At 45.1% G+C, this 25,093-nt stretch overlaps 19 non-coding genes across 19 annotated transcripts; all 19 read left to right on the top strand.

Annotated features, from left to right (window-relative positions):
- The first annotated feature begins 451 nt into the window (after nucleotides 1–451).
- Nucleotides 452–642, top strand: LOC141204490 (U2 spliceosomal RNA). The gene has a single exon (XR_012275352.1). It is a non-coding gene; the product is annotated as a U2 spliceosomal RNA (small nuclear RNA).
- Nucleotides 643–1,757: 1,115 nt separating this feature from the next.
- LOC141204488 (U2 spliceosomal RNA) lies at nucleotides 1,758–1,948 on the top strand. The gene has a single exon (XR_012275350.1). It is a non-coding gene; the product is annotated as a U2 spliceosomal RNA (small nuclear RNA).
- A 1,115-nt stretch (nucleotides 1,949–3,063) lies between these two features.
- Nucleotides 3,064–3,254, top strand: LOC141204487 (U2 spliceosomal RNA). The gene has a single exon (XR_012275349.1). It is a non-coding gene; the product is annotated as a U2 spliceosomal RNA (small nuclear RNA).
- A 1,115-nt stretch (nucleotides 3,255–4,369) lies between these two features.
- LOC141204129 (U2 spliceosomal RNA) lies at nucleotides 4,370–4,560 on the top strand. Its single transcript, XR_012275101.1, has one exon. It is a non-coding gene; the product is annotated as a U2 spliceosomal RNA (small nuclear RNA).
- A 1,115-nt stretch (nucleotides 4,561–5,675) lies between these two features.
- Nucleotides 5,676–5,866, top strand: LOC141204137 (U2 spliceosomal RNA). Its single transcript, XR_012275109.1, has one exon. It is a non-coding gene; the product is annotated as a U2 spliceosomal RNA (small nuclear RNA).
- A 1,115-nt stretch (nucleotides 5,867–6,981) lies between these two features.
- On the top strand, nucleotides 6,982–7,172 carry LOC141204101 (U2 spliceosomal RNA). The gene has a single exon (XR_012275074.1). It is a non-coding gene; the product is annotated as a U2 spliceosomal RNA (small nuclear RNA).
- Nucleotides 7,173–8,287: 1,115 nt separating this feature from the next.
- On the top strand, nucleotides 8,288–8,478 carry LOC141204486 (U2 spliceosomal RNA). The gene has a single exon (XR_012275348.1). It is a non-coding gene; the product is annotated as a U2 spliceosomal RNA (small nuclear RNA).
- A 1,115-nt stretch (nucleotides 8,479–9,593) lies between these two features.
- LOC141204485 (U2 spliceosomal RNA) lies at nucleotides 9,594–9,784 on the top strand. The gene has a single exon (XR_012275347.1). It is a non-coding gene; the product is annotated as a U2 spliceosomal RNA (small nuclear RNA).
- Nucleotides 9,785–10,899: 1,115 nt separating this feature from the next.
- LOC141204192 (U2 spliceosomal RNA) lies at nucleotides 10,900–11,090 on the top strand. Its single transcript, XR_012275161.1, has one exon. It is a non-coding gene; the product is annotated as a U2 spliceosomal RNA (small nuclear RNA).
- A 1,115-nt stretch (nucleotides 11,091–12,205) lies between these two features.
- Nucleotides 12,206–12,396, top strand: LOC141204140 (U2 spliceosomal RNA). The gene has a single exon (XR_012275112.1). It is a non-coding gene; the product is annotated as a U2 spliceosomal RNA (small nuclear RNA).
- A 1,115-nt stretch (nucleotides 12,397–13,511) lies between these two features.
- Nucleotides 13,512–13,702, top strand: LOC141204484 (U2 spliceosomal RNA). Its single transcript, XR_012275346.1, has one exon. It is a non-coding gene; the product is annotated as a U2 spliceosomal RNA (small nuclear RNA).
- A 1,115-nt stretch (nucleotides 13,703–14,817) lies between these two features.
- Nucleotides 14,818–15,008, top strand: LOC141204483 (U2 spliceosomal RNA). Its single transcript, XR_012275345.1, has one exon. It is a non-coding gene; the product is annotated as a U2 spliceosomal RNA (small nuclear RNA).
- Nucleotides 15,009–16,123: 1,115 nt separating this feature from the next.
- LOC141204482 (U2 spliceosomal RNA) lies at nucleotides 16,124–16,314 on the top strand. Its single transcript, XR_012275344.1, has one exon. It is a non-coding gene; the product is annotated as a U2 spliceosomal RNA (small nuclear RNA).
- Nucleotides 16,315–17,429: 1,115 nt separating this feature from the next.
- LOC141204481 (U2 spliceosomal RNA) lies at nucleotides 17,430–17,620 on the top strand. Its single transcript, XR_012275343.1, has one exon. It is a non-coding gene; the product is annotated as a U2 spliceosomal RNA (small nuclear RNA).
- A 1,115-nt stretch (nucleotides 17,621–18,735) lies between these two features.
- LOC141204480 (U2 spliceosomal RNA) lies at nucleotides 18,736–18,926 on the top strand. The gene has a single exon (XR_012275342.1). It is a non-coding gene; the product is annotated as a U2 spliceosomal RNA (small nuclear RNA).
- A 1,115-nt stretch (nucleotides 18,927–20,041) lies between these two features.
- LOC141204479 (U2 spliceosomal RNA) lies at nucleotides 20,042–20,232 on the top strand. Its single transcript, XR_012275341.1, has one exon. It is a non-coding gene; the product is annotated as a U2 spliceosomal RNA (small nuclear RNA).
- Nucleotides 20,233–21,347: 1,115 nt separating this feature from the next.
- On the top strand, nucleotides 21,348–21,538 carry LOC141204477 (U2 spliceosomal RNA). Its single transcript, XR_012275339.1, has one exon. It is a non-coding gene; the product is annotated as a U2 spliceosomal RNA (small nuclear RNA).
- A 1,115-nt stretch (nucleotides 21,539–22,653) lies between these two features.
- On the top strand, nucleotides 22,654–22,844 carry LOC141204148 (U2 spliceosomal RNA). Its single transcript, XR_012275120.1, has one exon. It is a non-coding gene; the product is annotated as a U2 spliceosomal RNA (small nuclear RNA).
- A 1,115-nt stretch (nucleotides 22,845–23,959) lies between these two features.
- On the top strand, nucleotides 23,960–24,150 carry LOC141204476 (U2 spliceosomal RNA). The gene has a single exon (XR_012275338.1). It is a non-coding gene; the product is annotated as a U2 spliceosomal RNA (small nuclear RNA).
- The last annotated feature ends 943 nt before the right edge of the window (nucleotides 24,151–25,093 follow it).

Genomic DNA, 25,093 nt, shown 5'->3' with positions numbered 1-25,093 from the left:
AGTAGATGGAATGTGGCAATGGAACGCTGGCTGCGCGTGTCATAATAGGCTCTGAGCCTTTATCTACCTGTGCACAGCAGCAGCCACCTTCAGTCTGCTGCTGGACAGCCAGCAGCAGCAGCAGCAGGAGAGGTATGTAATCAGGAGCCCTCCTGCTAAGGGTAGACAGCTGCTCGTTCCACCCCACCCCCCGCCTTAATTGGTTCTCCTCCCTTCCAACGGTGTTGAGGCGGGTGGGAACAGCAGGGGGTGAAGGTGCTGTGTTTAAAGAGGTGGAGTTATGCAGATCTAAAACGCGTGGATTGCAGCAGCAGCAAGCCGAAAAGTGCAGGCATGTAAGGGATCTAGAGGTTGACAACATGTCTTCTTAATGGGAGTCCAGGAGCTCATCTCCACGAATGGACTTTTCAGGATCCTTGGGTGGCTCCGTAGTTTGAAACCAATTCTGGTTATCGCTTCTCGGCCTTTTGGCTAAGATCAAGTGTAGTATCTGTTCTTATCAGTTTAATATCTGATACGTCCCCTATCTGGGGACCATATATTAAATGGATTTTTAGAACAGGGAGATGGAAAAAGAGCTTGCTCTGTCCACTCCACGCATTGACCTGGTATTGCAGTATCTCCAGGACCGGTGCACCCCTTCTTTAATGCAGTTTCTAAAATCAGAAAGAATTGAATTCAATGTTTTTTGTTCACTTTGCTTGTTTGTCGGATTTTGGGATGGACTCTTTGGCTTTGCTTTTCTTCTCCTCATTGGATTTTTCATGTTCAAAGTTGCAGAAGCCAGATTACAAGCTCATTTTGGTTCAACTTCAGCAACTGTGCATTGCATTGCCATGTAATGTGATGCAATGCTATCTTTCTAGCTCTCCCCTTTTACTTCCTTTTGGATAAACAGACATATTAGGCAAGCATTTTGGAGCTTTCACCTAAATAACTACAGGTGGTGAGATAAGCTGCACAATATAATTGACCTTTCAGTATATTGTTGCACACACACCATCTATTTAGCAAATGCCCTTGTTATCAACAGCAGCCTTTTAAACTCACCTGAGCTAACAGGTATGTGCGCTGGTTACTCTGCTGCGCTTAAAATTTCTTTTTTGGTTTGCTACAATGCCTTTTCTGAAACGTTGTCTCCCTCTGCTGGAACACTGACTTCTTTCATTTAATGCCTGCAGACTATAAAAGAGAACCCAACCCAAAAAGTTTGGTTGATTAGTCTGTGGCATTCTGTTAAACTGTTGCTTATGGCGGTCTCTGTGAGCTTCTCAGCGAAATTCAGCCAGCCAGGTATCCTGCCTGCAGTAGATGGAATGTGGCAATGGAACGCTGGCTGCGCGTGTCATAATAGGCTCTGAGCCTTTATATACCTGTGCACAGCAGCAGCCACCTTCAGTCTGCTGCTGGACAGCCAGCAGCAGCAGCAGCAGGAGAGGTATGTAATCAGGAGCCCTCCTGCTAAGGGTAGACAGCTGCTCGTTCCACCCCACCCCCCGCCTTAATTGGTTCTCCTCCCTTCCAACGGTGTTGAGGCGGGTGGGAACAGCAGGGGTTGAAGGTGCTGTGTTTAAAGAAGTGGAGTTATGCAGATCTAAAACGCGTGGATTGCAGCAGCAGCAAGCCGAAAAGTGCAGGCATGTAAGGGATCTAGAGGTTGACAACATGTCTTCTTAACGGGAGTCCAGGAGCTCATCTCCACAAATGGACTTTTCAGGATCCTTGGGTGGCTCCGTAGTTTGAAACCAATTCTGGTTATCGCTTCTCGGCCTTTTGGCTAAGATCAAGTGTAGTATCTGTTCTTATCAGTTTAATATCTGATACGTCCCCTATCTGGGGACCATATATTAAATGGATTTTTAGAACAGGGAGATGGAAAAAGAGCTTGCTCTGTCCACTCCACGCATTGACCTGGTATTGCAGTATCTCCAGGACCGGTGCACCCCTTCTTTAATGCAGTTTCTAAAATCAGAAAGAATTGAATTCAATGTTTTTTGTTCATTTTGCTTGTTTGTCGGATTTTGGGATGGACTCTTTGGCTTTGCTTTTCTTCTCCTCATTGGATTTTTCATGTTCAAAGTTGCAGAAGCCAGATTACAAGCTCATTTTGGTTCAACTTCAGCAACTGTGCATTGCATTGCCATGTAATGTGATGCAATGCTATCTTTCTAGCTCTCCCTTTTTACTTCCTTTTGGATAAACAGACATATTAGGCAAGCATTTTGGAGCTTTCACCTAAATAACTACAGGTGGTGAGATAAGCTGCACAATATAATTGACCTTTCAGTATATTGTTGCACACACACCATCTATTTAGCAAATGCCCTTGTTATCAACAGCAGCCTTTTAAACTCACCTGAGCTAACAGGTATGTGCGCTGGTTACTCTGCTGCGCTTAAAATTTCTTTTTTGGTTTGCTACAATGCCTTTTCTGAAACGTTGTCTCCCTCTGCTGGAACACTGACTTCTTTCATTTAATGCCTGCAGACTATAAAAGAGAACCCAACCCAAAAAGTTTGGTTGATTAGTCTGTGGCATTCTGTTAAACTGTTGCTTATGGCGGTCTCTGTGAGCTTCTCAGCGAAATTCAGCCAGCCAGGTATCCTGCCTGCAGTAGATGGAATGTGGCAATGGAACGCTGGCTGCGCGTGTCATAATAGGCTCTGAGCCTTTATATACCTGTGCACAGCAGCAGCCACCTTCAGTCTGCTGCTGGACAGCCAGCAGCAGCAGCAGCAGGAGAGGTATGTAATCAGGAGCCCTCCTGCTAAGGGTAGACAGCTGCTCGTTCCACCCCACCCCCCGCCTTAATTGGTTCTCCTCCCTTCCAACGGTGTTGAGGCGGGTGGGAACAGCAGGGGTTGAAGGTGCTGTGTTTAAAGAAGTGGAGTTATGCAGATCTAAAACGCGTGGATTGCAGCAGCAGCAAGCCGAAAAGTGCAGGCATGTAAGGGATCTAGAGGTTGACAACATGTCTTCTTAACGGGAGTCCAGGAGCTCATCTCCACAAATGGACTTTTCAGGATCCTTGGGTGGCTCCGTAGTTTGAAACCAATTCTGGTTATCGCTTCTCGGCCTTTTGGCTAAGATCAAGTGTAGTATCTGTTCTTATCAGTTTAATATCTGATACGTCCCCTATCTGGGGACCATATATTAAATGGATTTTTAGAACAGGGAGATGGAAAAAGAGCTTGCTCTGTCCACTCCACGCATTGACCTGGTATTGCAGTATCTCCAGGACCGGTGCACCCCTTCTTTAATGCAGTTTCTAAAATCAGAAAGAATTGAATTCAATGTTTTTTGTTCATTTTGCTTGTTTGTCGGATTTTGGGATGGACTCTTTGGCTTTGCTTTTCTTCTCCTCATTGGATTTTTCATGTTCAAAGTTGCAGAAGCCAGATTACAAGCTCATTTTGGTTCAACTTCAGCAACTGTGCATTGCATTGCCATGTAATGTGATGCAATGCTATCTTTCTAGCTCTCCCTTTTTACTTCCTTTTGGATAAACAGACATATTAGGCAAGCATTTTGGAGCTTTCACCTAAATAACTACAGGTGGTGAGATAAGCTGCACAATATAATTGACCTTTCAGTATATTGTTGCACACACACCATCTATTTAGCAAATGCCCTTGTTATCAACAGCAGCCTTTTAAACTCACCTGAGCTAACAGGTATGTGCGCTGGTTACTCTGCTGCGCTTAAAATTTCTTTTTTGGTTTGCTACAATGCCTTTTCTGAAACGTTGTCTCCCTCTGCTGGAACACTGACTTCTTTCATTTAATGCCTGCAGACTATAAAAGAGAACCCAACCCAAAAAGTTTGGTTGATTAGTCTGTGGCATTCTGTTAAACTGTTGCTTATGGCGGTCTCTGTGAGCTTCTCAGCGACATTCAGCCAGCCAGGTATCCTGCCTGCAGTAGATGGAATGTGGCAATGGAACGCTGGCTGCGCGTGTCATAATAGGCTCTGAGCCTTTATCTACCTGTGCACAGCAGCAGCCACCTTCAGTCTGCTGCTGGACAGCCAGCAGCAGCAGCAGCAGGAGAGGTATGTAATCAGGAGCCCTCCTGCTAAGGGTAGACAGCTGCTCGTTCCACCCCACCCCCCGCCTTAATTGGTTCTCCTCCCTTCCAACGGTGTTGAGGCGGGTGGGAACAGCAGGGGGTGAAGGTGCTGTGTTTAAAGAGGTGGAGTTATGCAGATCTAAAACGCGTGGATTGCAGCAGCAGCAAGCCGAAAAGTGCAGGCATGTAAGGGATCTAGAGGTTGACAACATGTCTTCTTAATGGGAGTCCAGGAGCTCATCTCCACGAATGGACTTTTCAGGATCCTTGGGTGGCTCCGTAGTTTGAAACCAATTCTGGTTATCGCTTCTCGGCCTTTTGGCTATGATCAAGTGTAGTATCTGTTCTTATCAGTTTAATATCTGATACGTCCCCTATCTGGGGACCATATATTAAATGGATTTTTAGAACAGGGAGATGGAAAAAGAGCTTGCTCTGTCCACTCCACGCATTGACCTGGTATTGCAGTATCTCCAGGACCGGTGCACCCCTTCTTTAATGCAGTTTCTAAAATCAGAAAGAATTGAATTCAATGTTTTTTGTTCATTTTGCTTGTTTGTCGGATTTTGGGATGGACTCTTTGGCTTTGCTTTTCTTCTCCTCATTGGATTTTTCATGTTCAAAGTTGCAGAAGCCAGATTACAAGCTCATTTTGGTTCAACTTCAGCAACTGTGCATTGCATTGCCATGTAATGTGATGCAATGCTATCTTTCTAGCTCTCCCTTTTTACTTCCTTTTGGATAAACAGACATATTAGGCAAGCATTTTGGAGCTTTCACCTAAATAACTACAGGTGGTGAGATAAGCTGCACAATATAATTGACCTTTCAGTATATTGTTGCACACACACCATCTATTTAGCAAATGCCCTTGTTATCAACAGCAGCCTTTTAAACTCACCTGAGCTAACAGGTATGTGCGCTGGTTACTCTGCTGCGCTTAAAATTTCTTTTTTGGTTTGCTACAATGCCTTTTCTGAAACGTTGTCTCCTTCTGCTGGAACACTGACTTCTTTCATTTAATGCCTGCAGACTATAAAAGAGAACCCAACCCAAAAAGTTTGGTTGATTAGTCTGTGGCATTCTGTTAAACTGTTGCTTATGGCGGTCTCTGTGAGCTTCTCAGCGACATTCAGCCAGCCAGGTATCCTGCCTGCAGTAGATGGAATGTGGCAATGGAACGCTGGCTGCGCGTGTCATAATAGGCTCTGAGCCTTTATATACCTGTGCACAGCAGCAGCCACCTTCAGTCTGCTGCTGGACAGCCAGCAGCAGCAGCAGCAGGAGAGGTATGTAATCAGGAGCCCTCCTGCTAAGGGTAGACAGCTGCTCGTTCCACCCCACCCCCCGCCTTAATTGGTTCTCCTCCCTTCCAACGGTGTTGAGGCGGGTGGGAACAGCAGGGGGTGAAGGTGCTGTGTTTAAAGAGGTGGAGTTATGCAGATCTAAAACGCGTGGATTGCAGCAGCAGCAAGCCGAAAAGTGCAGGCATGTAAGGGATCTAGAGGTTGACAACATGTCTTCTTAACGGGAGTCCAGGAGCTCATCTCCACAAATGGACTTTTCAGGATCCTTGGGTGGCTCCGTAGTTTGAAACCAATTCTGGTTAGCGCTTCTCGGCCTTTTGGCTAAGATCAAGTGTAGTATCTGTTCTTATCAGTTTAATATCTGATACGTCCCCTATCTGGGGACCATATATTAAATGGATTTTTAGAACAGGGAGATGGAAAAAGAGCTTGCTCTGTCCACTCCACGCATTGACCTGGTATTGCAGTATCTCCAGGACCGGTGCACCCCTTCTTTAATGCAGTTTCTAAAATCAGAAAGAATTGAATTCAATGTTTTTTGTTCATTTTGCTTGTTTGTCGGATTTTGGGATGGACTCTTTGGCTTTGCTTTTCTTCTCCTCATTGGATTTTTCATGTTCAAAGTTGCAGAAGCCAGATTACAAGCTCATTTTGGTTCAACTTCAGCAACTGTGCATTGCATTGCCATGTAATGTGATGCAATGCTATCTTTCTAGCTCTCCCTTTTTACTTCCTTTTGGATAAACAGACATATTAGGCAAGCATTTTGGAGCTTTCACCTGAATAACTACAGGTGGTGAGATAAGCTGCACAATATAATTGACCTTTCAGTATATTGTTGCACACACACCATCTATTTAGCAAATGCCCTTGTTATCAACAGCAGCCTTTTAAACTCACCTGAGCTAACAGGTATGTGCGCTGGTTACTCTGCTGCGCTTAAAATTTCTTTTTTGGTTTGCTACAATGCCTTTTCTGAAACGTTGTCTCCCTCTGCTGGAACACTGACTTCTTTCATTTAATGCCTGCAGACTATAAAAGAGAACCCAACCCAAAAAGTTTGGTTGATTAGTCTGTGGCATTCTGTTAAACTGTTGCTTATGGCGGTCTCTGTGAGCTTCTCAGCGACATTCAGCCAGCCAGGTATCCTGCCTGCAGTAGATGGAATGTGGCAATGGAACGCTGGCTGCGCGTGTCATAATAGGCTCTGAGCCTTTATATACCTGTGCACAGCAGCAGCCACCTTCAGTCTGCTGCTGGACAGCCAGCAGCAGCAGCAGCAGGAGAGGTATGTAATCAGGAGCCCTCCTGCTAAGGGTAGACAGCTGCTCGTTCCACCCCACCCCCCGCCTTAATTGGTTCTCCTCCCTTCCAACGGTGTTGAGGCGGGTGGGAACAGCAGGGGGTGAAGGTGCTGTGTTTAAAGAAGTGGAGTTATGCAGATCTAAAACGCGTGGATTGCAGCAGCAGCAAGCCGAAAAGTGCAGGCATGTAAGGGATCTAGAGGTTGACAACATGTCTTCTTAACGGGAGTCCAGGAGCTCATCTCCACAAATGGACTTTTCAGGATCCTTGGGTGGCTCCGTAGTTTGAAACCAATTCTGGTTATCGCTTCTCGGCCTTTTGGCTAAGATCAAGTGTAGTATCTGTTCTTATCAGTTTAATATCTGATACGTCCCCTATCTGGGGACCATATATTAAATGGATTTTTAGAACAGGGAGATGGAAAAAGAGCTTGCTCTGTCCACTCCACGCATTGACCTGGTATTGCAGTATCTCCAGGACCGGTGTACCCCTTCTTTAATGCAGTTTCTAAAATCAGAAAGAATTGAATTCAATGTTTTTTGTTCATTTTGCTTGTTTGTCGGATTTTGGGATGGACTCTTTGGCTTTGCTTTTCTTCTCCTCATTGGATTTTTCATGTTCAAAGTTGCAGAAGCCAGATTACAAGCTCAGTTTGGTTCAACTTCAGCAACTGTGCATTGCATTGCCATGTAATGTGATGCAATGCTATCTTTCTAGCTCTCCCCTTTTACTTCCTTTTGGATAAACAGACATATTAGGCAAGCATTTTGGAGCTTTCACCTAAATAACTACAGGTGGTGAGATAAGCTGCACAATATAATTGACCTTTCAGTATATTGTTGCACACACACCATCTATTTAGCAAATGCCCTTGTTATCAACAGCAGCCTTTTAAACTCACCTGAGCTAACAGGTATGTGCGCTGGTTACTCTGCTGCGCTTAAAATTTCTTTTTTGGTTTGCTACAATGCCTTTTCTGAAACGTTGTCTCCCTCTGCTGGAACACTGACTTCTTTCATTTAATGCCTGCAGACTATAAAAGAGAACCCAACCCAAAAAGTTTGGTTGATTAGTCTGTGGCATTCTGTTAAACTGTTGCTTATGGCGGTCTCTGTGAGCTTCTCAGTGACATTCAGCCAGCCAGGTATCCTGCCTGCAGTAGATGGAATGTGGCAATGGAACGCTGGCTGCGCGTGTCATAATAGGCTCTGAGCCTTTATATACCTGTGCACAGCAGCAGCCACCTTCAGTCTGCTGCTGGACAGCCAGCAGCAGCAGCAGCAGGAGAGGTATGTAATCAGGAGCCCTCCTGCTAAGGGTAGACAGCTGCTCGTTCCACCCCACCCCCCGCCTTAATTGGTTCTCCTCCCTTCCAACGGTGTTGAGGCGGGTGGGAACAGCAGGGGGTGAAGGTGCTGTGTTTAAAGAGGTGGAGTTATGCAGATCTAAAAAGTGTGGATTGCAGCAGCAGCAAGCCGAAAAGTGCAGGCATGTAAGGGATCTAGAGGTTGACAACATGTCTTCTTAACGGGAGTCCAGGAGCTCATATCCACAAATGGACTTTTCAGGATCCTTGGGTGGCTCCGTAGTTTGAAACCAATTCTGGTTATCGCTTCTCGGCCTTTTGGCTAAGATCAAGTGTAGTATCTGTTCTTATCAGTTTAATATCTGATACGTCCCCTATCTGGGGACCATATATTAAATGGATTTTTAGAACAGGGAGATGGAAAAAGAGCTTGCTCTGTCCACTCCACGCATTGACCTGGTATTGCAGTATCTCCAGGACCGGTGCACCCCTTCTTTAATACAGTTTCTAAAATCAGAAAGAATTGAATTCAATGTTTTTTGTTAATTTTGCTTGTTTGTCGGATTTTGGGATGGACTCTTTGGCTTTGCTTTTCTTCTCCTCATTGGATTTTTCATGTTCAAAGTTGCAGAAGCCAGATTACAAGCTCTTTTTGGTTCAACTTCAGCAACTGTGCATTGCATTGCCATGTAATGTGATGCAATGCTATCTTTCTAGCTCTCCCTTTTTACTTCCTTTTGGATAAACAGACATATTAGGCAAGCATTTTGGAGCTTTCACCTAAATAACTACAGGTGGTGAGATAAGCTGCACAATATAATTGACCTTTCAGTATATTGTTGCACACACACCATCTATTTAGCAAATGCCCTTGTTATCAACAGCAGCCTTTTAAACTCACCTGAGCTAACAGGTATGTGCGCTGGTTACTCTGCTGCGCTTAAAATTTCTTTTTTGGTTTGCTACAATGCCTTTTCTGAAACGTTGTCTCCCTCTGCTGGAACACTGACTTCTTTCATTTAATGCCTGCAGACTATAAAAGAGAACCCAACCCAAAAAGTTTGGTTGATTAGTCTGTGGCATTCTGTTAAACTGTTGCTTATGGCGGTCTCTGTGAGCTTCTCAGCGACATTCAGCCAGCCAGGTATCCTGCCTGCAGTAGATGGAATGTGGCAATGGAACGCTGGCTGCGCGTGTCATAATAGGCTCTGAGCCTTTATATACCTGTGCACAGCAGCAGCCACCTTCAGTCTGCTGCTGGACAGCCAGCAGCAGCAGCAGCAGGAGAGGTATGTAATCAGGAGCCCTCCTGCTAAGGGTAGACAGCTGCTCGTTCCACCCCACCCCCCGCCTTAATTGGTTCTCCTCCCTTCCAACGGTGTTGAGGCGGGTGGGAACAGCAGGGGGTGAAGGTGCTGTGTTTAAAGAGGTGGAGTTATGCAGATCTAAAACGCGTGGATTGCAGCAGCAGCAAGCCGAAAAGTGCAGGCATGTAAGGGATCTAGAGGTTGACAACATGTCTTCTTAACGGGAGTCCAGGAGCTCATCTCCACAAATGGACTTTTCAGGATCCTTGGGTGGCTCCGTAGTTTGAAACCAATTCTGGTTATCGCTTCTCGGCCTTTTGGCTAAGATCAAGTGTAGTATCTGTTCTTATCAGTTTAATATCTGATACGTCCCCTATCTGGGGACCATATATTAAATGGATTTTTAGAACAGGGAGATGGAAAAAGAGCTTGCTCTGTCCACTCCACGCATTGACCTGGTATTGCAGTATCTCCAGGACCGGTGCACCCCTTCTTTAATGCAGTTTCTAAAATCAGAAAGAATTGAATTCAATGTTTTTTGTTCATTTTGCTTGTTTGTCGGATTTTGGGATGGACTCTTTGGCTTTGCTTTTCTTCTCCTCATTGGATTTTTCATGTTCAAAGTTGCAGAAGCCAGATTACAAGCTCATTTTGGTTCAACTTCAGCAACTGTGCATTGCATTGCCATGTAATGTGACGCAATGCTATCTTTCTAGCTCTCCCTTTTTACTTCCTTTTGGATAAACAGACATATTAGGCAAGCATTTTGGAGCTTTCACCTAAATAACTACAGGTGGTGAGATAAGCTGCACAATATAATTGACCTTTCAGTATATTGTTGCACACACACCATCTATTTAGCAAATGCCCTTGTTATCAACAGCAGCCTTTTAAACTCACCTGAGCTAACAGGTATGTGCGCTGGTTACTCTGCTGCGCTTAAAATTTCTTTTTTGGTTTGCTACAATGCCTTTTCTGAAACGTTGTCTCCCTCTGCTGGAACACTGACTTCTTTCATTTAATGCCTGCAGACTATAAAAGAGAACCCAACCCAAAAAGTTTGGTTGATTAGTCTGTGGCATTCTGTTAAACTGTTGCTTATGGCGGTCTCTGTGAGCTTCTCAGCGACATTCAGCCAGCCAGGTATCCTGCCTGCAGTAGATGGAATGTGGCAATGGAACGCTGGCTGCGCGTGTCATAATAGGCTCTGAGCCTTTATATACCTGTGCACAGCAGCAGCCACCTTCAGTCTGCTGCTGGACAGCCAGCAGCAGCAGCAGCAGGAGAGGTATGTAATCAGGAGCCCTCCTGCTAAGGGTAGACAGCTGCTCGTTCCACCCCACCCCCCGCCTTAATTGGTTCTCCTCCCTTCCAACGGTGTTGAGGCGGGTGGGAACAGCAGGGGGTGAAGGTGCTGTGTTTAAAGAGGTGGAGTTATGCAGATCTAAAACGCGTGGATTGCAGCAGCAGCAAGCCGAAAAGTGCAGGCATGTAAGGGATCTAGAGGTTGACAACATGTCTTCTTAACGGGAGTCCAGGAGCTCATCTCCACAAATGGACTTTTCAGGATCCTTGGGTGGCTCCGTAGTTTGAAACCAATTCTGGTTATCGCTCCTCGGCCTTTTGGCTAAGATCAAGTGTAGTATCTGTTCTTATCAGTTTAATATCTGATACGTCCCCTATCTGGGGACCATATATTAAATGGATTTTTAGAACAGGGAGATGGAAAAAGAGCTTGCTCTGTCCACTCCACGCATTGACCTGGTATTGCAGTATCTCCAGGACCGGTGCACCCCTTCTTTAATGCAGTTTCTAAAATCAGAAAGAATTGAATTCAATGTTTTTTGTTCATTTTGCTTGTTTGTCGGATTTTGGGATGGACTCTTTGGCTTTGCTTTTCTTCTCCTCATTGGATTTTTCATGTTCAAAGTTGCAGAAGCCAGATTACAAGCTCATTTTGGTTCAACTTCAGCAACTGTGCATTGCATTGCCATGTAATGTGATGCAATGCTATCTTTCTAGCTCTCCCTTTTTACTTCCTTTTGGATAAACAGACATATTAGGCAAGCATTTTGGAGCTTTCACCTAAATAACTACAGGTGGTGAGATAAGCTGCACAATATAATTGACCTTTCAGTATATTGTTGCACACACACCATCTATTTAGCAAATGCCCTTGTTATCAACAGCAGCCTTTTAAACTCACCTGAGCTAACAGGTATGTGCGCTGGTTACTCTGCTGCGCTTAAAATTTCTTTTTTGGTTTGCTACAATGCCTTTTCTGAAACGTTGTCTCCTTCTGCTGGAACACTGACTTCTTTCATTTAATGCCTGCAGACTATAAAAGAGAACCCAACCCAAAAAGTTTGGTTGATTAGTCTGTGGCATTCTGTTAAACTGTTGCTTATGGCGGTCTCTGTGAGCTTCTCAGCGACATTCAGCCAGCCAGGTATCCTGCCTGCAGTAGATGGAATGTGGCAATGGAACGCTGGCTGCGCGTGTCATAATAGGCTCTGAGCCTTTATATACCTGTGCACAGCAGCAGCCACCTTCAGTCTGCTGCTGGACAGCCAGCAGCAGCAGCAGCAGGAGAGGTATGTAATCAGGAGCCCTCCTGCTAAGGGTAGACAGCTGCTCGTTCCACCCCACCCCCCGCCTTAATTGGTTCTCCTCCCTTCCAACGGTGTTGAGGCGGGTGGGAACAGCAGGGGGTGAAGGTGCTGTGTTTAAAGAGGTGGAGTTATGCAGATCTAAAACGCGTGGATTGCAGCAGCAGCAAGCCGAAAAGTGCAGGCATGTAAGGGATCTAGAGGTTGACAACATGTCTTCTTAACGGGAGTCCAGGAGCTCATCTCCACAAATGGACTTTTCAGGATCCTTGGGTGGCTCCGTAGTTTGAAACCAATTCTGGTTATCGCTTCTCGGCCTTTTGGCTAAGATCAAGTGTAGTATCTGTTCTTATCAGTTTAATATCTGATACGTCCCCTATCTGGGGACCATATATTAAATGGATTTTTAGAACAGGGAGATGGAAAAAGAGCTTGCTCTGTCCACTCCACGCATTGACCTGGTATTGAAGTATCTCCAGGACCGGTGCACCCCTTCTTTAATGCAGTTTCTAAAATCAGAAAGAATTGAATTCAATGTTTTTTGTTCATTTTGCTTGTTTGTCGGATTTTGGGATGGACTCTTTGGCTTTGCTTTTCTTCTCCTCATTGGATTTTTCATGTTCAAAGTTGCAGAAGCCAGATTACAAGCTCATTTTGGTTCAACTTCAGCAACTGTGCATTGCATTGCCATGTAATGTGATGCAATGCTATCTTTCTAGCTCTCCCTTTTTACTTCCTTTTGGATAAACAGACATATTAGGCAAGCATTTTGGAGCTTTCACCTAAATAACTACAGGTGGTGAGATAAGCTGCACAATATAATTGACCTTTCAGTATATTGTTGCACACACACCATCTATTTAGCAAATGCCCTTGTTATCAACAGCAGCCTTTTAAACTCACCTGAGCTAACAGGTATGTGCGCTGGTTACTCTGCTGCGCTTAAAATATCTTTTTTGGTTTGCTACAATGCCTTTTCTGAAACGTTGTCTCCTTCTGCTGGAACACTGACTTCTTTCATTTAATGCCTGCAGACTATAAAAGAGAACCCAACCCAAAAAGTTTGGTTGATTAGTCTGTGGCATTCTGTTAAACTGTTGCTTATGGCGGTCTCTGTGAGCTTCTCAGCGACATTCAGCCAGCCAGGTATCCTGCCTGCAGTAGATGGAATGTGGCAATGGAACGCTGGCTGCGCGTGTCATAATAGGCTCTGAGCCTTTATATACCTGTGCACAGCAGCAGCCACCTTCAGTCTGCTGCTGGACAGCCAGCAGCAGCAGCAGCAGGAGAGGTATGTAATCAGGAGCCCTCCTGCTAAGGGTAGACAGCTGCTCGTTCCACCCCACCCCCCGCCTTAATTGGTTCTCCTCCCTTCCAACGGTGTTGAGGCGGGTGGGAACAGCAGGGGGTGAAGGTGCTGTGTTTAAAGAGGTGGAGTTATGCAGATCTAAAACGCGTGGATTGCAGCAGCAGCAAGCCGAAAAGTGCAGGCATGTAAGGGATCTAGAGGTTGACAACATGTCTTCTTAACGGGAGTCCAGGAGCTCATCTCCACAAATGGACTTTTCAGGATCCTTGGGTGGCTCCGTAGTTTGAAACCAATTCTGGTTATCGCTTCTCGGCCTTTTGGCTAAGATCAAGTGTAGTATCTGTTCTTATCAGTTTAATATCTGATACGTCCCCTATCTGGGGACCATATATTAAATGGATTTTTAGAACAGGGAGATGGAAAAAGAGCTTGCTCTGTCCACTCCACGCATTGACCTGGTATTGCAGTATCTCCAGGACCGGTGCACCCCTTCTTTAATGCAGTTTCTAAAATCAGAAAGAATTGAATTCAATGTTTTTTGTTCATTTTGCTTGTTTGTCGGATTTTGGGATGGACTCTTTGGCTTTGCTTTTCTTCTCCTCATTGGATTTTTCATGTTCAAAGTTGCAGAAGCCAGATTACAAGCTCATTTTGGTTCAACTTCAGCAACTGTGCATTGCATTGCCATGTAATGTGATGCAATGCTATCTTTCTAGCTCTCCCTTTTTACTTCCTTTTGGATAAACAGACATATTAGGCAAGCATTTTGGAGCTTTCACCTAAATAACTACAGGTGGTGAGATAAGCTGCACAATATAATTGACCTTTCAGTATATTGTTGCACACACACCATCTATTTAGCAAATGCCCTTGTTATCAACAGCAGCCTTTTAAACTCACCTGAGCTAACAGGTATGTGCGCTGGTTACTCTGCTGCGCTTAAAATTTCTTTTTTGGTTTGCTACAATGCCTTTTCTGAAACGTTGTCTCCTTCTGCTGGAACACTGACTTCTTTCATTTAATGCCTGCAGACTATAAAAGAGAACCCAACCCAAAAAGTTTGGTTGATTAGTCTGTGGCATTCTGTTAAACTGTTGCTTATGGCGGTCTCTGTGAGCTTCTCAGCGACATTCAGCCAGCCAGGTATCCTGCCTGCAGTAGATGGAATGTGGCAATGGAACGCTGGCTGCGCGTGTCATAATAGGCTCTGAGCCTTTATATACCTGTGCACAGCAGCAGCCACCTTCAGTCTGCTGCTGGACAGCCAGCAGCAGCAGCAGCAGGAGAGGTATGTAATCAGGAGCCCTCCTGCTAAGGGTAGACAGCTGCTCGTTCCACCCCACCCCCCGCCTTAATTGGTTCTCCTCCCTTCCAACGGTGTTGAGACGGGTGGGAACAGCAGGGGGTGAAGGTGCTGTGTTTAAAGAGGTGGAGTTATGCAGATCTAAAACGCGTGGATTGCAGCAGCAGCAAGCCGAAAAGTGCAGGCATGTAAGGGATCTAGAGGTTGACAACATGTCTTCTTAACGGGAGTCCAGGAGCTCATCTCCACAAATGGACTTTTCAGGATCCTTGGGTGGCTCCGTAGTTTGAAACCAATTCTGGTTATCGCTTCTCGGCCTTTTGGCTAAGATCAAGTGTAGTATCTGTTCTTATCAGTTTAATATCTGATACGTCCCCTATCTGGGGACCATATATTAAATGGATTTTTAGAACAGGGAGATGGAAAAAGAGCTTGCTCTGTCCACTCCACGCATTGACCTGGTATTGCAGTATCTCCAGGACCGGTGCACCCCTTCTTTAATGCAGTTTCTAAAATCAGAAAGAATTGAATTCAATGTTTTTTGTTCATTTTGCTTGTTTGTCGGATTTTGGGATGGACTCTTTGGCTTTGCTTTTCTTCTCCTCATTGGATTTTTCATGTTCAAAGTTGCAGAAGCCAGATTACAAGCTCATTTTGGTTCAACTTCAGCAACTGTGCATTGCATTGCCATGTAATGTGATGCAATGCTATCTTTCTAGCTCTCCCTTTTTACTTCCTTTTGGATAAACAGACATATTAGGCAAGCATTTTGGAGCTTTCACCTAAATAACTACAGGTGGTGAGATAAGCTGCACAATATAATTGACCTTTCAGTATATTGTTGCACACACACCATCTATTTAGCAAATGCCCTTGTTATCAACAGCAGCCTTTTAAACTCACCTGAGCTAACAGGTATGTGCGCTGGTTACTCTGCTGCGCTTAAAATTTCTTTTTTGGTTTGCTACAATGCCTTTTCTGAAACGTTGTCTCCTTCTGCTGGAACACTGACTTCTTTCATTTAATGCCTGCAGACTATAAAAGAGAACCCAACCCAAAAAGTTTGGTTGATTAGTCTGTGGCATTCTGTTAAACTGTTGCTTATGGCGGTCTCTGTGAGCTTCTCAGCGACATTCAGCCAGCCAGGTATCCTGCCTGCAGTAGATGGAATGTGGCAATGGAACGCTGGCTGCGCGTGTCATAATAGGCTCTGAGCCTTTATATACCTGTGCACAGCAGCAGCCACCTTCAGTCTGCTGCTGGACAGCCAGCAGCAGCAGCAGCAGGAGAGGTATGTAATCAGGAGCCCTCCTGCTAAGGGTAGACAGCTGCTCGTTCCACCCCACCCCCCGCCTTAATTGGTTCTCCTCCCTTCCAACGGTGTTGAGACGGGTGGGAACAGCAGGGGGTGAAGGTGCTGTGTTTAAAGAGGTGGAGTTATGCAGATCTAAAACGCGTGGATTGCAGCAGCAGCAAGCCGAAAAGTGCAGGCATGTAAGGGATCTAGAGGTTGACAACATGTCTTCTTAACGGGAGTCCAGGAGCTCATCTCCACAAATGGACTTTTCAGGATCCTTGGGTGGCTCCGTAGTTTGAAACCAATTCTGGTTATCGCTTCTCGGCCTTTTGGCTAAGATCAAGTGTAGTATCTGTTCTTATCAGTTTAATATCTGATACGTCCCCTATCTGGGGACCATATATTAAATGGATTTTTAGAACAGGGAGATGGAAAAAGAGCTTGCTCTGTCCACTCCACGCATTGACCTGGTATTGCAGTATCTCCAGGACCGGTGCACCCCTTCTTTAATGCAGTTTCTAAAATCAGAAAGAATTGAATTCAATGTTTTTTGTTCATTTTGCTTGTTTGTCAGATTTTGGGATGGACTCTTTGGCTTTGCTTTTCTTCTCCTCATTGGATTTTTCATGTTCAAAGTTGCAGAAGCCAGATTACAAGCTCATTTTGGTTCAACTTCAGCAACTGTGCATTGCATTGCCATGTAATGTGATGCAATGCTATCTTTCTAGCTCTCCCTTTTTACTTCCTTTTGGATAAACAGACATATTAGGCAAGCATTTTGGAGCTTTCACCTAAATAACTACAGGTGGTGAGATAAGCTGCACAATATAATTGACCTTTCAGTATATTGTTGCACACACACCATCTATTTAGCAAATGCCCTTGTTATCAACAGCAGCCTTTTAAACTCACCTGAGCTAACAGGTATGTGCGCTGGTTACTCTGCTGCGCTTAAAATTTCTTTTTTGGTTTGCTACAATGCCTTTTCTGAAACGTAGTCTCCTTCTGCTGGAACACTGACTTCTTTCATTTAATGCCTGCAGACTATAAAAGAGAACCCAACCCAAAAAGTTTGGTTGATTAGTCTGTGGCATTCTGTTAAACTGTTGCTTATGGCGGTCTCTGTGAGCTTCTCAGCGACATTCAGCCAGCCAGGTATCCTGCCTGCAGTAGATGGAATGTGGCAATGGAACGCTGGCTGCGCGTGTCATAATAGGCTCTGAGCCTTTATATACCTGTGCACAGCAGCAGCCACCTTCAGTCTGCTGCTGGACAGCCAGCAGCAGCAGCAGCAGGAGAGGTATGTAATCAGGAGCCCTCCTGCTAAGGGTAGACAGCTGCTCGTTCCACCCCACCCCCCGCCTTAATTGGTTCTCCTCCCTTCCAATGGTGTTGAGGCGGGAGGGAACAGCAGGGGGTGAAGGTGCTGTGTTTAAAGAGGTGGAGTTATGCAGATCTAAAACGCGTGGATTGCAGCAGCAGCAAGCCGAAAAGTGCAGGCATGTAAGGGATCTAGAGGTTGACAACATGTCTTCTTAACGGGAGTCCAGGAGCTCATCTCCACAAATGGACTTTTCAGGATCCTTGGGTGGCTCCGTAGTTTGAAACCAATTCTGGTTATCGCTTCTCGGCCTTTTGGCTAAGATCAAGTGTAGTATCTGTTCTTATCAGTTTAATATCTGATACGTCCCCTATCTGGGGACCATATATTAAATGGATTTTTAGAACAGGGAGATGGAAAAAGAGCTTGCTCTGTCCACTCCACGCATTGACCTGGTATTGCAGTATCTCCAGGACCGGTGCACCCCTTCTTTAATGCAGTTTCTAAAATCAGAAAGAATTGAATTCAATGTTTTTTGTTCATTTTGCTTGTTTGTCGGATTTTGGGATGGACTCTTTGGCTTTGCTTTTCTTCTCCTCATTGGATTTTTCATGTTCAAAGTTGCAGAAGCCAGATTACAAGCTCATTTTGGTTCAACTTCAGCAACTGTGCATTGCATTGCCATGTAATGTGATGCAATGCTATCTTTCTAGCTCTCCCTTTTTACTTCCTTTTGGATAAACAGACATATTAGGCAAGCATTTTGGAGCTTTCACCTAAATAACTACAGGTGGTGAGATAAGCTGCACAATATAATTGACCTTTCAGTATATTGTTGCACACACACCATCTATTTAGCAAATGCCCTTGTTATCAACAGCAGCCTTTTAAACTCACCTGAGCTAACAGGTATGTGCGCTGGTTACTCTGCTGCGCTTAAAATTTCTTTTTTGGTTTGCTACAATGCCTTTTCTGAAACGTTGTCTCCTTCTGCTGGAACACTGACTTCTTTCATTTAATGCCTGCAGACTATAAAAGAGAACCCAACCCAAAAAGTTTGGTTGATTAGTCTGTGGCATTCTGTTAAACTGTTGCTTATGGCGGTCTCTGTGAGCTTCTCAGCGACATTCAGCCAGCCAGGTATCCTGCCTGCAGTAGATGGAATGTGGCAATGGAACGCTGGCTGCGCGTGTCATAATAGGCTCTGAGCCTTTATATACCTGTGCACAGCAGCAGCCACCTTCAGTCTGCTGCTGGACAGCCAGCAGCAGCAGCAGCAGGAGAGGTATGTAATCAGGAGCCCTCCTGCTAAGGGTAGACAGCTGCTCGTTCCACCCCACCCCCCGCCTTAATTGGTTCTCCTCCCTTCCAACGGTGTTGAGGCGGGTGGGAACAGCAGGGGGTGAAGGTGCTGTGTTTAAAGAGGTGGAGTTATGCAGATCTAAAACGCGTGGATTGCAGCAGCAGCAAGCCGAAAAGTGCAGGCATGTAAGGGATCTAGAGGTTGACAACATGTCTTCTTAACGGGAGTCCAGGAGCTCATCTCCACAAATGGACTTTTCAGGATCCTTGGGTGGCTCCGTAGTTTGAAACCAATTCTGGTTATCGCTTCTCGGCCTTTTGGCTAAGATCAAGTGTAGTATCTGTTCTTATCAGTTTAATATCTGATACGTCCCCTATCTGGGGACCATATATTAAATGGATTTTTAGAACAGGGAGATGGAAAAAGAGCTTGCTCTGTCCACTCCACGCATTGACCTGGTATTGCAGTATCTCCAGGACCGGTGCACCCCTTCTTTAATGCAGTTTCTAAAATCAGAAAGAATTGAATTCAATGTTTTTTGTTCATTTTGCTTGTTTGTCGGATTTTGGGATGGACTCTTTGGCTTTGCTTTTCTTCTCCTCATTGGATTTTTCATGTTCAAAGTTGCAGAAGCCAGATTACAAGCTCATTTTGGTTCAACTTCAGCAACTGTGCATTGCATTGCCATGTAATGTGATGCAATGCTATCTTTCTAGCTCTCCCTTTTTACTTCCTTTTGGATAAACAGACATATTAGGCAAGCATTTTGGAGCTTTCACCTAAATAACTACAGGTGGTGAGATAAGCTGCACAATATAATTGACCTTTCAGTATATTGTTGCACACACACCATCTATTTAGCAAATGCCCTTGTTATCAACAGCAGCCTTTTAAACTCACCTGAGCTAACAGGTATGTGCGCTGGTTACTCTGCTGCGCTTAAAATTTCTTTTTTGGTTTGCTACAATGCCTTTTCTGAAACGTTGTCTCCTTCTGCTGGAACACTGACTTCTTTCATTTAATGCCTGCAGACTATAAAAGAGAACCCAACCCAAAAAGTTTGGTTGATTAGTCTGTGGCATTCTGTTAAACTGTTGCTTATGGCGGTCTCTGTGAGCTTCTCAGCGACATTCAGCCAGCCAGGTATCCTGCCTGCAGTAGATGGAATGTGGCAATGGAACGCTGGCTGCGCGTGTCATAATAGGCTCTGAGCCTTTATATACCTGTGCACAGCAGCAGCCACCTTCAGTCTGCTGCTGGACAGCCAGCAGCAGCAGCAGCAGGAGAGGTATGTAATCAGGAGCCCTCCTGCTAAGGGTAGACAGCTGCTCGTTCCACCCCACCCCCCGCCTTAATTGGTTCTCCTCCCTTCCAACGGTGTTGAGGCGGGTGGGAACAGCAGGGGGTGAAGGTGCTGTGTTTAAAGAGGTGGAGTTATGCAGATCTAAAACGCGTGGATTGCAGCAGCAGCAAGCCGAAAAGTGCAGGCATGTAAGGGATCTAGAGGTTGACAACATGTCTTCTTAACGGGAGTCCAGGAGCTCATCTCCACAAATGGACTTTTCAGGATCCTTGGGTGGCTCCGTAGTTTGAAACCAATTCTGGTTATCGCTTCTCGGCCTTTTGGCTAAGATCAAGTGTAGTATCTGTTCTTATCAGTTTAATATCTGATACGTCCCCTATCTGGGGACCATATATTAAATGGATTTTTAGAACAGGGAGATGGAAAAAGAGCTTGCTCTGTCCACTCCACGCATTGACCTGGTATTGCAGTATCTCCAGGACCGGTGCACCCCTTCTTTAATGCAGTTTCTAAAATCAGAAAGAATTGAATTCAATGTTTTTTGTTCATTTTGCTTGTTTGTCGGATTTTGGGATGGACTCTTTGGCTTTGCTTTTCTTCTCCTCATTGGATTTTTCATGTTCAAAGTTGCAGAAGCCAGATTACAAGCTCATTTTGGTTCAACTTCAGCAACTGTGCATTGCATTGCCATGTAATGTGATGCAATGCTATCTTTCTAGCTCTCCCTTTTTACTTCCTTTTGGATAAACAGACATATTAGGCAAGCATTTTGGAGCTTTCACCTAAATAACTACAGGTGGTGAGATAAGCTGCACAATATAATTGACCTTTCAGTTTATTGTTGCACACACACCATCTATTTAGCAAATGCCCTTGTTATCAACAGCAGCCTTTTAAACTCACCTGAGCTAACAGGTATGTGCGCTGGTTACTCTGCTGCGCTTAAAATTTCTTTTTTGGTTTGCTACAATGCCTTTTCTGAAACGTTGTCTCCTTCTGCTGGAACACTGACTTCTTTCATTTAATGCCTGCAGACTCTAAAAGAGAACCCAACCCAAAAAGTTTGGTTGATTAGTCTGTGGCATTCTGTTAAACTGTTGCTTATGGCGGTCTCTGTGAGCTTCTCAGCGACATTCAGCCAGCCAGGTATCCTGCCTGCAGTAGATGGAATGTGGCAATGGAACGCTGGCTGCGCGTGTCATAATAGGCTCTGAGCCTTTATATACCTGTGCACAGCAGCAGCCACCTTCAGTCTGCTGCTGGACAGCCAGCAGCAGCAGCAGCAGGAGAGGTATGTAATCAGGAGCCCTCCTGCTAAGGGTAGACAGCTGCTCGTTCCACCCCACCCCCCGCCTTAATTGGTTCTCCTCCCTTCCAATGGTGTTGAGGCGGGAGGGAACAGCAGGGGGTGAAGGTGCTGTGTTTAAAGAGGTGGAGTTATGCAGATCTAAAACGCGTGGATTGCAGCAGCAGCAAGCCGAAAAGTGCAGGCATGTAAGGGATCTAGAGGTTGACAACATGTCTTCTTAACGGGAGTCCAGGAGCTCATCTCCACAAATGGACTTTTCAGGATCCTTGGGTGGCTCCGTAGTTTGAAACCAATTCTGGTTATCGCTTCTCGGCCTTTTGGCTAAGATCAAGTGTAGTATCTGTTCTTATCAGTTTAATATCTGATACGTCCCCTATCTGGGGACCATATATTAAATGGATTTTTAGAACAGGGAGATGGAAAAAGAGCTTGCTCTGTCCACTCCACGCATTGACCTGGTATTGCAGTATCTCCAGGACCGGTGCACCCCTTCTTTAATGCAGTTTCTAAAATCAGAAAGAATTGAATTCAATGTTTTTTGTTCATTTTGCTTGTTTGTCGGATTTTGGGATGGACTCTTTGGCTTTGCTTTTCTTCTCCTCATTGGATTTTTCATGTTCAAAGTTGCAGAAGCCAGATTACAAGCTCATTTTGGTTCAACTTCAGCAACTGTGCATTGCATTGCCATGTAATGTGATGCAATGCTATCTTTCTAGCTCTCCCTTTTTACTTCCTTTTGGATAAACAGACATATTAGGCAAGCATTTTGGAGCTTTCACCTAAATAACTACAGGTGGTGAGATAAGCTGCACAATATAATTGACCTTTCAGTATATTGTTGCACACACACCATCTATTTAGCAAATGCCCTTGTTATCAACAGCAGCCTTTTAAACTCACCTGAGCTAACAGGTATGTGCGCTGGTTACTCTGCTGCGCTTAAAATTTCTTTTTTGGTTTGCTACAATGCCTTTTCTGAAACGTTGTCTCCTTCTGCTGGAACACTGACTTCTTTCATTTAATGCCTGCAGACTATAAAAGAGAACCCAACCCAAAAAGTTTGGTTGATTAGTCTGTGGCATTCTGTTAAACTGTTGCTTATGGCGGTCTCTGTGAGCTTCTCAGCGACATTCAGCCAGCCAGGTATCCTGCCTGCAGTAGATGGAATGTGGCAATGGAACGCTGGCTGCGCGTGTCATAATAGGCTCTGAGCCTTTATATACCTGTGCACAGCAGCAGCCACCTTCAGTCTGCTGCTGGACAGCCAGCAGCAGCAGCAGCAGGAGAGGTATGTAATCAGGAGCCCTCCTGCTAAGGGTAGACAGCTGCTCGTTCCACCCCACCCCCCGCCTTAATTGGTTCTCCTCCCTTCCAACGGTGTTGAGGCGGGTGGGAACAGCAGGGGGTGAAGGTGCTGTGTTTAAAGAGGTGGAGTTATGCAGATCTAAAACGCGTGGATTGCAGCAGCAGCAAGCCGAAAAGTGCAGGCATGTAAGGGATCTAGAGGTTGACAACATGTCTTCTTAACGGGAGTCCAGGAGCTCATCTCCACAAATGGACTTTTCAGGATCCTTGGGTGGCTCCGTAGTTTGAAACCAATTCTGGTTATCGCTTCTCGGCCTTTTGGCTAAGATCAAGTGTAGTATCTGTTCTTATCAGTTTAATATTTGATACGTCCCCTATCTGGGGACCATATATTAAATGGATTTTTAGAACAGGGAGATGGAAAAAGAGCTTGCTCTGTCCACTCCACGCATTGACCTGGTATTGCAGTATCTCCAGGACCGGTGCACCCCTTCTTTAATGCAGTTTCTAAAATCAGAAAGAATTGAATTCAATGTTTTTTGTTCATTTTGCTTGTTTGTCGGATTTTGGGATGGACTCTTTGGCTTTGCTTTTCTTCTCCTCATTGGATTTTTCATGTTCAAAGTTGCAGAAGCCAGATTACAAGCTCATTTTGGTTCAACTTCAGCAACTGTGCATTGCATTGCCATGTAATGTGATGCAATGCTATCTTTCTAGCTCTCCCTTTTTACTTCCTTTTGGATAAACAGACATATTAGGCAAGCATTTTGGAGCTTTCACCTAAATAACTACAGGTGGTGAGATAAGCTGCACAATATAATTGACCTTTCAGTATATTGTTGCACACACACCATCTATTTAGCAAATGCCCTTGTTATCAACAGCAGCCTTTTAAACTCACCTGAGCTAACAGGTATGTGCGCTGGTTACTCTGCTGCGCTTAAAATTTCTTTTTTGGTTTGCTACAATGCCTTTTCTGAAACGTTGTCTCCTTCTGCTGGAACACTGACTTCTTTCATTTAATGCCTGCAGACTATAAAAGAGAACCCAACCCAAAAAGTTTGGTTGATTAGTCTGTGGCATTCTGTTAAACTGTTGCTTATGGCGGTCTCTGTGAGCTTCTCAGCGACATTCAGCCAGCCAGGTATCCTGCCTGCAGTAGATGGAATGTGGCAATGGAACGCTGGCTGCGCGTGTCATAATAGGCTCTGAGCCTTTATATACCTGTGCACAGCAGCAGCCACCTTCAGTCTGCTGCTGGACAGCCAGCAGCAGCAGCAGCAGGAGAGGTATGTAATCAGGAGCCCTCCTGCTAAGGGTAGACAGCTGCTCGTTCCACCCCACCCCCCGCCTTAATTGGTTCTCCTCCCTTCCAACGGTGTTGAGGCGGGTGGGAACAGCAGGGGGTGAAGGTGCTGTGTTTAAAGAGGTGGAGTTATGCAGATCTAAAACGCGTGGATTGCAGCAGCAGCAAGCCGAAAAGTGCAGGCATGTAAGGGATCTAGAGGTTGACAACATGTCTTCTTAACGGGAGTCCAGGAGCTCATCTCCACAAATGGACTTTTCAGGATCCTTGGGTGGCTCCGTAGTTTGAAACCAATTCTGGTTATCGCTTCTCGGCCTTTTGGCTAAGATCAAGTGTAGTATCTGTTCTTATCAGTTTAATATCTGATACGTCCCCTATCTGGGGACCATATATTAAATGGATTTTTAGAACAGGGAGATGGAAAAAGAGCTTGCTCTGTCCACTCCACGCATTGACCTGGTATTGCAGTATCTCCAGGACCGGTGCACCCCTTCTTTAATGCAGTTTCTAAAATCAGAAAGAATTGAATTCAATGTTTTTTGTTCATTTTGCTTGTTTGTCGGATTTTGGGATGGACTCTTTGGCTTTGCTTTTCTTCTCCTCATTGGATTTTTCATGTTCAAAGTTGCAGAAGCCAGATTACAAGCTCATTTTGGTTCAACTTCAGCAACTGTGCATTGCATTGCCATGTAATGTGATGCAATGCTATCTTTCTAGCTCTCCCTTTTTACTTCCTTTTGGATAAACAGACATATTAGGCAAGCATTTTGGAGCTTTCACCTAAATAACTACAGGTGGTGAGATAAGCTGCACAATATAATTGACCTTTCAGTATATTGTTGCACACACACCATCTATTTAGCAAATGCCCTTGTTATCAACAGCAGCCTTTTAAACTCACCTGAGCTAACAGGTATGTGCGCTGGTTACTCTGCTGCGCTTAAAATTTCTTTTTTGGTTTGCTACAATGCCTTTTCTGAAACGTTGTCTCCTTCTGCTGGAACACTGACTTCTTTCATTTAATGCCTGCAGACTATAAAAGAGAACCCAACCCAAAAAGTTTGGTTGATTAGTCTGTGGCATTCTGTTAAACTGTTGCTTATGGCGGTCTCTGTGAGCTTCTCAGCGACATTCAGCCAGCCAGGTATCCTGCCTGCAGTAGATGGAATGTGGCAATGGAACGCTGGCTGCGCGTGTCATAATAGGCTCTGAGCCTTTATATACCTGTGCACAGCAGCAGCCACCTTCAGTCTGCTGCTGGACAGCCAGCAGCAGCAGCAGCAGGAGAGGTATGTAATCAGGAGCCCTCCTGCTAAGGGTAGACAGCTGCTCGTTCCACCCCACCCCCCGCCTTAATTGGTTCTCCTCCCTTCCAACGGTGTTGAGGCGGGTGGGAACAGCAGGGGGTGAAGGTGCTGTGTTTAAAGAGGTGGAGT

This window comes from Phyllobates terribilis, unplaced genomic scaffold (assembly GCF_046119375.1).
Source record: "Phyllobates terribilis strain yellow unplaced genomic scaffold, ASM4611937v1 Scaffold_134__1_contigs__length_4944459, whole genome shotgun sequence".
In the NCBI taxonomy this organism is placed as follows: domain Eukaryota; kingdom Metazoa; phylum Chordata; class Amphibia; order Anura; family Dendrobatidae; genus Phyllobates; species Phyllobates terribilis.
This window is presented reverse-complemented; position numbering and strand designations above follow the sequence as displayed.